Genomic DNA, 13,624 nt, shown 5'->3' with positions numbered 1-13,624 from the left:
TGATTATATTTGGATTGGTAAATAATAAATATTTAATTATTGTTATAAGAGAAATTTCCTAGGATAATCCTTTTTAGTTTATCTTCACAAAAATAGTCTTTAATGAGGAAAATGACCAAAAAAAGTTTTATCAAAAAGTAAAAATATATTTATATCCTAGGGGTTTAACTAATTTGGACTTAGGGTTTAGCGTTAAAGGGTTGGGTGGGGTTTTGAAGATATAGTTTCAAAAAAAAGATTTGGTCAAAATTTTTTTTAAAAAATTCTAAATAAAAAAGTTATTTTGATCATTTTATTTTTTGAAGGTTATTTTTAAGACAAAAACTTAAAAAAACTATTTGAGAGAATTTTATTTGTTATAATTAATTTTATAAGTTTTTCCAAATATTATTTCTGTTTTATTTAATTTTAGAATAGTTTGATAATTTCCAGCATTAATTTCATTTCTTTATCAAATTTTGATGTTTTAAGAATATAAGATGTCATAATATAAGATGTCATAAAACCGCACATAAACACTCGTACCAAAATGACAGTGGATTTACTGTTCAGTGCGGAATTCACTTTTTCCTTCACAAAAGGTGAACCGCACTTGTTTTTGTCATTTTTTATTAAGAAAAAAAAACGCACAACACTTTACGTTTTGTTGTTGATTGGTGACATATAGATAAAGTTTATAAATACCGTCCCGCTTTTAAAATAACACAGCTCCCATTCACACACTAACGGAGGGGCGGGAAAAAGACAGATCATCTGTTGTGCCGGAGAACTGCATTTTAATCACCATGCACCATTTTCTGTTTTTTTTTTTAATTTATTTTGCAGGAGAACTGCATGCAATCCAATTTCTTTTTTTTTCTAAAAAAATCAGATCTCCTAGATATTTGGTAATATTCTCCCATTTTTTTCTTTTATCACCAATAAATGATTTTATAACAGATTATTAATATATTTAATAAACTTCTATATTTAATACTTACATTATTTAAACTACTGTAGTATACATTTACATAATTAAAAATACACATATCATATAAATAATTTAGATAAATGTAAAATTTATATAACGAAAATAAAAAAGAGAGATAAGTAGACAATGAGAATTTTTTTTTGTTAATGGAAGTAGACATATTTGGTTCATTACTAATATTTTCATATTGTAATTTAAAAAATATAGTAACATAACTTTAGTGCAGTATTTATTTTTATTTATGTATTGTATTTATATATTATGTATTTTATTTTTATTTTTATTATTTAAATATATAATATATTTTTAAATTGCTTTTATCATTATAAACCGTAATTAATGTTTTGAAAACCAGACCGGACCAAACCAGTGGAACGGTGGATTAAACAGGTTGGATTGTGACTCATTTTTGGCCGGTTCTTGGTTGTGTTAAAACCGGATTTGAGTTAACTGGTAAATCCAATCAAAAAATCAGTCAAACTCACTAAAATCGTGATCTGGGTTGATATTAAAATCTGGTTTTTAATTACAATTAAAAATTTATAATTTCTTAAAAGTCATAAAAATTTCATGTTTTCTAATATATGTCTAAATAAATTGTTTTTTGTCATATTTTATAGTATCATTTTGAAATTTTATTTTATTTTGATATCATTTTAGATTCTAACAATGATAAAATTGCATTGAAATAATTTTATAACTATACTTATTATACAGTTTGATCTGTCTGCACTTTATCCGCATGATCTGTGGTGCTTGAACTGGTTTTACGGTTCGAAACCTAAATGGTGGGGTGCGAATTTTGAAGACACCGAGTCACTCCAACAGGATACTTACAACATTTCCCAGAATTTTAGGTAACAACATCGCCGGTTTTCTCGGGAGCTTAATTACATGTAAATTAAAAAATGATTATATTCTCCATCGTATCGGAAAATAGGTTAGATGTTTTTTTTTTGAAAAAATAGGTTAGATGTCGTATACTCTCATTTCAAGATATAATTAATCAGAAATTATATAAATTGCGTTTACACAAGCAATCAGTAATCTTTGCGTCTTTTACGTAGGACCGGCACGAATGTCATTTTTATCCTAATTATTGAATTTGTTATTTTTTGCTCTTAATAGTATGAATTTAGGCAGCGGAATTTATGGTTGCACCCCCTGTTCGAGAACTCGTTAGGCGCTAGTCGGGTTGGGTCTAGCGCCTAACAAAAAAATCGGGGATGAATCAGAAATTACGCGAAGCGGAATTTTTAGACTTTTATTTAATTTATCGGTATGTATACTAGATAACTTGATAGAATTACCAAGAATCTAATGTGGTCTAGTGGCCAACGTTCTACTAATGCCCGAATTAGGGCCGGGTTCGAATCCCTCTTGCTCATTTTTGGTCATTTTTTTTAAATCCAGGTTTAATGAAGGGTAAAAAGGATATTTTCCTTTCATCTTCTTCCTTTTTTGTTACACGATCTCAAACCTTAAACATGGAGGCTACCTTTTTTTATCGTTTTTACTGTGATTTCTTCATTCTTTTGAAAAATCTGTACTAATTATTGATGAATCTATGAAATATTATTCGATTTGTAGAGTTTAAATGAAGAAAAACGAAGTTTTTCAAAAACACCCGATTTTTTGGCCGATTACAGCCTACTCCCGGCGGCTCCGGTCCGCCCCGCGACTTTCCGGCTACCAGGGGTTGCACCATATACGAGTCGACTTTTTTCTATTTTTAAACCAATGTCCATCTACCACAAGGAATTTTATTTTACACAAATATTAATTTTATTGTTATTGATGTAACATTTCAAGTTTTGTATTAGTAATTGTGCAATAGTTCCAACTTTAATTGCTTAGAGTTACTGAGAGCAATAGCTGCAGTTGGAATGTAACATTTCAGTTGTTATGTTAAAAAAAAAGTAGTTCAGGATTCGACTCTTCCTTGACCTCTTTTGGAACGCCACACCAACACAACAATTTTGAACTAGACGTTGAAAACGTGTTAATATTTTTTATATTTAATCGAAATTATATAATATCTTGGGAAAATAATTGATTTAGTCCCGAATAGATATGTTTTCTGTCTTAGTGGATATTACTACAAACCCGATGGACTGGCCAGCATTTGCGACAGAGATCAAGGTGTTCCAGAGGTTATAAGATGATTTTGAGGATTTGAGACTGTGTCATATTGCTCAGAGTCGGAATGACCGGGCAGACGGGTTAACAAAAAATGCAAAGACTAGAAGTTATATTTTCTCCCATATAGATCAGATCCGGACAGATGGAAATGTTTTTCGGAGGATCGGCTCGTCTGTTCTTCACTTGATTTATCGTAGATGGATAGACGACAAAAAAAAAATATGTTTTCTGTAGATTTGTTTTCATTTTGAAGAGTTTTCTTGAACTTATTAACTGAAGCTTCTTTGAGTTTAAAATATATTCTATTGTATGTGACCCAGAACCAGTGATCAAATCTTTAAGAATTTTTAAACAAAGTGTGGACCAATAACTAATGGAGAAGAAATATGAGTTTACTGACAACAACAGTCATAAAAATCAAATCTTTAAGTTTAAGACGAAAAGAGTTGCCGCAATATTTAACAAAAAAAAATTCTTAACATTTTACCAAAAAAAGTTGCCACAATCCGACAAAATTGTGGCCAGAGCATCACGACTCATAAATCATTTTATTTACCAAACATGTATTAAACGATTGCATCATTACTGAAACAAATATAATCACAACTACAGATTTTATGTTCTAATATATTACTCACTCCGTTTGAAAATGTTACATATTTTAAAATTTTCACATTTTAATAAAATATATTAAATTTACATATTTTTTGTGATTATCTTTTTTCCATAATTTTAATTCAATAAAAATTTAATAAGTGCAATTAATTTTTTTTTAAAGTTTGCAGTTAGTTAATAAAATATGCATTGAAAATACTAAAAATAATTTTTTTAAAAATAAATATTTTCTATAGTATATATAATTTTATGAAACAAAGGGATTAGAGTTTAAAATAAATAGACCCGGGATGAGAACTAGAGAAAATGGGCGTCTGAAATATACGACAAAAAAACCTGCAACGTGTTACACAGTAGCAAAATTACTACATTCTTAGTTTCAGCTGTTTATGTTTTTCATGTATAAATAAAAAAAAAATTACGCATTGAGGGATTGTTTTATACTAACTGTAATTAGAATCAGGTTGTTGGGAAATCTGATATTCTGACATGTTTTGTAAAAATACAACCAATTTATAAGAATCATAGTTGGAATTATAAACTAAAATGTTTTAGTTTGTTTATCATAATTATAATTTATATATTTTGTCAAAGCTTTATGGAAGACGGCATAGCTGTCCTTCGGCAAAAAATATTTGTTTTTGTCAACTGTCAAGTTAATTCTTACTATATATCATTTCTGTTTTATACTAAGTATCATTTTAGATTTATACACACATATTAAGAAAATATTTAATTTTACGTATTATCAATATAAAAACATCATTATCCGTACATCTAACTATATTTCAACCAACAGCAAAATAAACTGAAAAATAAAGTTAATAAATTTTGCACTGAAATGTTAAAATGATACTTATTTTGCAAGAAAATTTTTTCTCTACAACGACACTTTATATGAAACGGATGGAGTACTTATCACCCAAAACAAAAATCACCAAACAATTTAACGATAATGAATGACACACTACTTTCATTAAACATAAATGTTGTAATAAAGATTTATCACGCGAGTTAAAATGTCTGATTATACACTTTATAAACCTTGATCCACTTTACATTCTTTTTTTTTTAAATGCTTGAATCAAATATTTTCATATCAAGTCTTGCATCGATATTAATTTATTAACATAAGATAGTGTCACATAGAAACCAAAAATGATTGAATTAAGTAATATTACTAGTTTAGTAGCTACAGTAATAATTCGTTACATCATTGACGAAACCTATTCTATTTAAAATATTACGTAGACAAGAAAATATTGTTAAAGCAAAGATCGTGGAAATACATTGAACAACAAGAAAAGCCAGTATTATGTACGTAATAAGTTGACATCTATCATAAATTAAAAACACACTAGATCCACACCCGCGCTGTGCGCCAATGATAATATTTGTACTAATTTTCGTAATAATTATTGAGATGAGATTTTATTTTTTATTTTTATATAACTTCTTTATTTTTAATAATTTACTTTTGTTTTGGACATGTATATAGCGTTTGTATTTTAGTTTGTTATTTGTTGACAAAAAAAAATTCGTTTTTTGAAACACAATTTAGAAGAGATAGACATTTATGTAAATTTTGATATATTCAAACTTTGAAAACTTTTGGCCCATATAAGAATAATAGATACTCGTTTGGGAAGCATATATTTGCAAAATAGTTATACTTATTGTCTATGGAATTAGCCCATTAGTTAAAACAAAGAATCTACTTTGATCAAAAAGAAAATCTTGAAGATAAAAAGGAATTAAGTTGTTAGAGGTTATCTTGTTTGCACGGTACGTTAGTTAAGATTAGATTTATATATTGTTAACGAGGTTAGAATATTCTATTATATTTGATTAGATTTTGATAATTAATAGAAATTAAAATAATTGGTATTACAATATCGATATAAACTGCAGTATCCCCTTATAATACATGGATTTAAATAGATATAAAAAGAAAAAGAAAACATATGTAGTGTCAATTATGTTTTGAATTATAAATATATATGACTGAAGCTTATATGCGACTTATTTTCATATTAAGAACTATAAATTGGTGGTAGTGTTTGTATGGGTCAAGCTGAACCAAATATGAAACACTTTGATTTCTTTATGTGTGCAGGTATTGATCTGAGAATAAGCAGAAAAGACCATGTTTTTTTTTTCTAATCGTAAATCAGTGTTATTGTATTACTCTTCTATAATAACATCATCTTGTATATGTAGATTGGAATATAAGCAAAGATGATCGATCATTTGTGCTGACATGGAGTCAAATCAGAGTTAGTGTATTATTATTCTAATAGTTAATAACGTATGGGTTTTGTTAGATTAATTTCCGATGGTTATGGTAAATAAGGTTTTGGTTTATTTTAAGTGATCTGGTCTCATTATGTAAGTAGCGTGTAAATATATAAAGTGTAACAAACTTGTGCATCTCGTAATATATTAAGCGTGGTACTAAAAATGAAAAAGTCCAAAATTTAACAACAACCTTCTATGGTAGATAAAAAATAGGACTCTAAATTAATAGAGTAGATATCAACAACGATAGTCTAGTCTAAATGGTTAACAAAAAAAAAAAAAAAATAGCTAGTCAAATGATAAAAGAAAAATAATGCGTGAGATTAGATATAAATTTGAGCATCTCCAAAAGATACTCTATAACTTCAAATATGAAATTTTTTGCTCTACAAAAAGGAACTTCAAAACTTCAAAAATTCAAATTTGAAATTTTGAAAAGTGAAACTTTATATTTGAAGTTTCACAACTCAAAATTTCAAATTTGAAGTTTCATATTTTATTTGTATTTCGGTCCCTATACTACACATCACATTTATGATTCATAAATATTTTCTCGTTTATTGTTTTAGTCCTTAAAAAAATTATATCTCATAAATATTTAAATATTTTAAATTTTGTTTACAGAATTTAAGTTTTACACATAAAGTCAAATAAAACTTTAAAATATGATTTAAAATATTTTGAATTAGATTTAGTTAGACAACAATAATATACAAAAGAAACTTAACAAAAAAGTTTTTAAAAATTACATGAAGCCATAACTATTGCACAAATATAAATATTACAATAACACTAATAGTCAGGTAAGTTTGATCCGGAACCTTCAAAATTTTCAAATATTGTCCAATTTCTTTTTGTAACTAAAGATGGTTGTTGTTGTTTTTGATATTTTTTATACAATTCTTTCTTGTTCATATCGAATATATTCACGAGTATTAATATCATCGATAAAATTAGTTTTTTTGCAATATTTTATGTTTCTCTTTTACTTTCTTGTTCTATCTAATGTATTTACAAGTATTAATACCGCTTGGTTTCAATAAATTTTAACTCTTAATCTACAAAGTAAAAATGAAAAAGCTATTTTTACTTCAAAATGGACTAATAGATCATATATACATTACGAAAATCATTTTATGGAATAATATGGTATTTTGTTTGAAGTTTAATATTAATTAAAGTATTTTATTTAAAATTTTATATTTTAATATAATATTTTATTAATTAATATTGTTGTAATATGTTTATATATGTGCTAGTTCTTTATAAAAGTTATATGAATTCAAATTAGTTATGACAATATAAAGATCTATTATAAAATGCAAATAGTTTTAAAGTTGAGTTTGAAGTTTTGATTTTAGAGAAAAACATTTTCCACTAATATAAATTTTTTTTTGGAGATGCTCTTGGGATAGATACAGTACAGAGAAATATTTTCTCTCGAATCATCCTTCTTACCTCATCTCTATCCTTCAGAAGGATGATTCGAATCCTTCTACTTTTGTTTGTAAAATAAATTTCGATCTCTGGATCAATTATTTTTTTTCGGTTAACGGATTTCTTTTTTCGTTTTAGGCGATTTTGTTATCGTTTGGCGATTGTCTTAATCGTAGACGACTTTTGATGTGTTTTTAAAACTTCCTCTGTTCATATGTGTCCTCATAGATTTCCAAGAAATTTTCTCACTTTGGTAGAAAGCTTGGTTCTTGATTCTGGATAGGAATCAATCTTCGCTATAGCTCAGGCGGAATCTCCGAAAAGATCAAGATCTGAGATGTGTTTAAGCTCGGACGATTTGAAGTAGTTCCAGATGAGGCGGAGCTTCCAGTATAGGAAAGTGTTCTGGCAAGGTGATGTATTCGTTTCTCTCTGAAGCTTTTCTTGGATTAACCTCTAGTATGTGATGAGGAGTTTCATGGTGAATCGATGGCGATTAGAAGAAAGAGCAGCGTACAAGCAATACAAACGAAGTGAGAAGGGAGCTTGATGGCTTATCATCCGTTGATGAGCTCGAGCGGCGCAATCTTTCTTCTTGCTTCTGAAGAGACGAAGCCACGCAAGCATAACGTGTCGAACATGCAGTAACCCTAATCTTTTACACTTGGGCTTTGTATTGGACCGAATGTAATAATTTTAAGTTTGTATGCTTGTATATTTGGCCTGTTGGGCTTCAATAATAGAAAGTTGACATGCATATCTGTGGAAAAATGCAATATTTTATAATTAGTTTATCTGAATTACTTGATTTTATTTTCTTTAACACTTTAATATTGGTTTGAAATTTGTACAAAATATTAAACTATAAAGAAAAACGTAATGATCTTTTTTCACACTAGAAATAATATAGATACAGTAGAACCTCTATAAATTAATAATGTGGAACTTTAAAATTTTATTAATTTATAGAATATGTATATGTATAAATTAATAATATAACAATAGGTTTTTACTTATATAAAATATGTATATGTATAAATTATTAATTTATAATTTTAATTGGACCATATATTTACAGAAAATTTTATAAAAAATATTATCTTATGATTTTATCTATTTGTATTAAATTTTAAACCTATCTAAATTGACAAAAAAAAGGATCAATACAGTAAGAAAACAATTAACATAGATGGTATAGAACAAAACATACAATGGCTATTCGATATGCATATCTTTGAAAAAATACAATATTTATAATTAGTTTATCTGAATTACTTGATTTTATTTTCTTTAACACTTTTATATTGGTTTGAAATTATTACAAAATATTAAAGTACAAAGAAAAACTTACTGATTTTTTTCCACACTAGAAATAACATAGATACAGTAGAACCTCTATAAATTAATAATATGAGACTTTGAAATTTTATTAATTTATAGAGATATTAATTTACAAAATTTTCTTTATTTAGATTTTTTATTTTAAGATATATTTATTTTAAGATAAGACAAATATTTGATTTTAGCGCATAGACATTATTTTGTTTTTTTGAAATATAATATTTATATTAATTTTATTATATTATTTGGTGTATGTAATATATATTGAATAGAACTTAAATGTGATTTTAGATAAGAATCCGATGACGAAACTTAAACGTTAAATTTAACATTTATTTTACCTTTAGACAATTTCTCTAGAAACTTAAACGTTAAAACTCAAAAATAACTTGACTGGGAAACTTAAGTAATAAGAATCCGATGACGAAAAGCAAAAACTCTTATGCCGAGAACCGTTATTCCGAGAACCGTTGCTGCAAAATCCACATGTATAGATTGGTGCTAAAGATATATTTAGATTTAAGTTACCATAATCCAGTTGGTAAAATTATTTGGCTTTAATTTCCCAAATTTTGATGATTATTAGTTATTACATGGTCAGATTTGAGATCGATTAAAAACTGAGTGGTCAAACAATTTATTAGCTGATCTGCAGATGTTATTTCTAATAAAAATGGTATTAGAAACGTCACTGTAAATTTAAAGACGAAATGACCATATCTCTTTGTTTTGAAGTATTTCTCCCTCCCTCAAGAGGGGGTTAGTGTCCCTCCAAGAATGTATATCTCTTTGATTGACGAATATATCACAAAATATATGCTCATTAGATTTTTTTTTGTGTTAAATAATATCAGAGATTTCTTATCTTCACATGTGACAGAAAAAAACTATCATTTCACCAAGATGGCAAGAGAAGAGGTATAGATAGTTTCTCCCAAAATCTTCGTTTCTTTCTATTTTTGATACTGTTATTGGGGTTTTTCTTCTGTAATTAGAAAACTATAAAAATATTTTTATTTAGTTTTCCAGACTTCAACAAGTTTAACTTATTTTGCGAGAGAGTTTATATCTTCAATGACAAAATTACCTAAATAATCTATATAGTATATATGTACACTAAAAGAAACAATCAATATGTAGTAACTAGTCACGAGATTTGCAAACAAAAACTAGGAAACATCCATCATAATAAACTGAAAATGGAGTTTGAAACATATATTTAAGATAATGAAGGACTATATATAAATATCTCCATTAACTTGTTTGTTTGTTTGTTTGTGTTTTTATCAAAAAAAAAAAAAAAAAAACTTGTTTGTTTGTGATTCTATATATAAATATCTCCATCATAATAAACTGAAAATGGAGTCTGAAACATATATTAAGTAACTTATGCTTATAAGTTAAGAAGAAAAAGGGGAAAATGTAACAATGATAAGGGGAATGATTCGGAGGATGACATAAGAAAACGAGCCCATTGGAAAATTGGAAGCTGTGTTCTTGGGAAAGTACCTGAGAGACAATAAAAGAGAAGCTTGTGAAGTCACATGGACTCTTCTGGACGTATGTTCATGGCTTCTTCTCTTATTTTTCTTACCTTTTTTCCTAAATTGAACTTCACTTTAAACGTCTACAACAAAAACAATACTTTTATATGATCAATACAAAACAAACATCATTCATCTACTACAATGGTAAAATGATGAACAAATTGATTAAAAATATACGTATTCATTCTAAAACAGAGGATGATAAAGATATTTTTAGATGATAGTTAACCAATAAAACATTTTGATAATTAGTTGTTTTGATGATATATGTATAACATTAGGTACACAGATTCAAAGGAGACAAGATTACTGCATGCAATAAGATTCTTTGTATGATCATGAAGTTTTGTCCTCAAGTTTTATGTTCACATGTGATTTTTTGTTTGGAGACAAAATGGTTCAGATTTTAAGATCCCAAGTGTCCGACCAATTTGACTACAAAACGCTGCCCTAGTCACATCTCTTTAATTCTCCAACTTTTTTATTCATTTTAAAATTAATTTTGATTATAGTACCTATTATTTTCCAAAGTGATTAGATAAGAATAATCCAAAGAAAGATATGGCAAGCGAATGGTAGACTCTTTCCCTTCTCTCTAAAGATTCCTTGAGAGAGAAAGATCGAGTCGTGGTGGTTCCCTTCTTCTCCCTTCCTTCTGGTTTGTGATATTGATTCCGGTACACACAATGATCTCTTCCGCGGTGTAGCTGGCCTAGACTCTGGTGTTTCCACGATCTTCTATGTGGAATCATCCAGCTTGGGTTTTTGGCGGTGTTGATGGCTTTCTCTCGGGATTATCCCGGCTCCCTAAAGCTCCGCTAGTTTCGCTCTGTCTTTTTTACCATCGATTGATCTCCTCTTCGGACAGAAAGTCCAAGTTCGATTGGAGGATTGATCTTGATTAAAGTTTGAATTTTTATGAAGAAAAGTATGGGTTTGGATGAGATTCTAACCGATTGATACTCTCCAAAGCCCAGGGTACGTGTTTAGCTGATGAAGCTTTTATCTTCCAATACAGTCGTTGGAGGTGGCTTTCTCGGTGGTGGTTGTGATTGAGTTCCCGGTGGAGTCTGGTGTTTTAAACACTTTGTTTGGTTCGGTGGAGAAGATTGAAGTCAAAAAAGATAGTGGAGTTTCATGGTTCCGTGATGACTCCGGTGGGAGATGGGGTTTCCGATGAGTTGTCTGCTGCGCACCGGCGTTGATCTGAGAGACGGTGAAAGCGATGGAGGCATGTGGACACGTGGGTACTCTTTGTTAGGGTTTGAACACGTTTTGGACATTAGGTGTCGCTTCTTTTGTTGGGTTGCCTGTTTTTTGGGCTTTGTGTTTAGATTCTCTTCTGTTTAGGGTTTTCTATGTACTGTTTCGTAGACCTTGTCTTTTTGAGCTTGATTCTTTTAATAAATATCAGATGCCAGTGAAAAAAAAAGAAAGAAAGAATAATCTAAAGATGTCACTTAATTTAAAATAGACAATTTTTTGTTTCTGTTAACGAAGGTTTTAAATACACAACCTGTTTTATCAATTTCTTACATATCAAGTGGACATCTTGATTTTAAACAAATGTGTATATTATTAAGAAACAAATTTGCTAAACCTGGCATTATGCGATATCCACCCGCCAAAATAAATCTTCTTTTGGTTGTTTTTTTTATATCATCTGATAGTAGAATTTTGGATTTTTGTAAGTTCAAACAAATACGAAGCCATTAATTTTATTTTTATATGTATGAGCTACATTATATTTTTATTTAAAGTTAAATCGAACATGGTTATAACTAGACTACCGAAAGCCTGCAAACAGAATCTCTTATTTGGTCTTGTGGTCTACAATCACACGTGCGAAGTTGCATGCTTTATGCATGCATGTATCTTTATCATTTTATGTATCTAATTAGCAACTAATCCCTCCCTTTCTAAGAGATAAATATTTTGTAAAAAGATTGTTTCTAACAAATATTTTTCTAGCGGGTGCACACAAAAAAATGTTTCCAGCGTTTTCTATTCATTTTATAAGTTAATAATAGCACAACGTAAATTTAGAAAAATAATTTATTAATTAAAATCTATTGGAAATAATTTATCATAGATGATAATATACTATTTGTTTATAAATTTTAATATGATTTTAATATGTGTATACACACGAAAATGTTTATGTTTTAGAAATAGAGAGAGTAGTAAGTATAGATTCAAGCTGATTAATTGATTTAGTTCACGAATTTGGATACAAAAAAGTTTTTTTTTTGCTTTTTTTTTTGCAAAATTAAAGTTTTTCTTGTATAATTTTCCACCAACAAATCGGTACAAAACGTGATGCGAAAAAACAAAAAATTAATTGACGAACTGACTGTTGACAAAGAAAAAAAATACGACAAAATTAAGAGCATCCGCATTAGTGAACCTCCCCCTGGGGTTCAGAAGAATTTTTTATTATTTTTTTGATGGGATCATCAATAGTGATGAACCTCTATCTATTGTGCTCCTGCATTGGTGAACCTGAAGAAGAGGTTCTTAGGAATAAAATAATATTATTTTTATTTTTTTTTAAGTTTTCAATATATTGACAATACATGAATAAAATATAATAATTTTTAAAATATTTAAAAAAAAGAATAGATTACATAAACAAATTTTTTTAAAAAAGATTTTATTCAATACATTGAGAATTCATGAACATACAAAGATTATTCATCTGCGTTACCAAATTTTCACCAAACATTTTCAACTAAATCAGCTGTCAAACGATCATGTTTCTCTGAATCCCGAATTTCATTGCGAATACCTAGCATATTACCGATATTAAAACTTGTTTTCCTTTTCACCTTGGAACTTCTGCTTGACTCTCCTGACTCGAACTCAGATGTATCAGTTAGAGTGTATCCGCCTCGTTCGTTATCTTCTATCATATTGTGAAATATGACACAAGTTCTCATAATCCTGCCAATCTTTTCCTTGTCCGATAGTAGAGCAGGGTTTTTAACTATTGTAAACCTCGATTGCAATACTCCAAAAGCCCGTTCGACATCTTTTCTGGTGGATTCTTGACGTTCAGCAAATAGCTCTGCTTTAGGACCTTGAGGAAGTGGGATGGATTGGATAAATGTTGACCAATTTGGATAAATTCCGTCAGTAAGGTAGTAGGCCATACGATAAGTGTGGTTGTTGACCTTGAACTTAACTTTAGGTGCTCGACCTTGTAAGATGTCATCAAAAACTGGTGACCGATCAAGAACATTGATATCGTTGAGGGTACCTGGTAATCCGAAAA

The sequence above is a fragment of the Brassica oleracea genome, chromosome C8 (assembly GCF_000695525.1).
Source record: "Brassica oleracea var. oleracea cultivar TO1000 chromosome C8, BOL, whole genome shotgun sequence".
NCBI lineage: Eukaryota > Viridiplantae > Streptophyta > Magnoliopsida > Brassicales > Brassicaceae > Brassica > Brassica oleracea.
Note: the sequence above shows the minus strand (reverse complement) of the source record.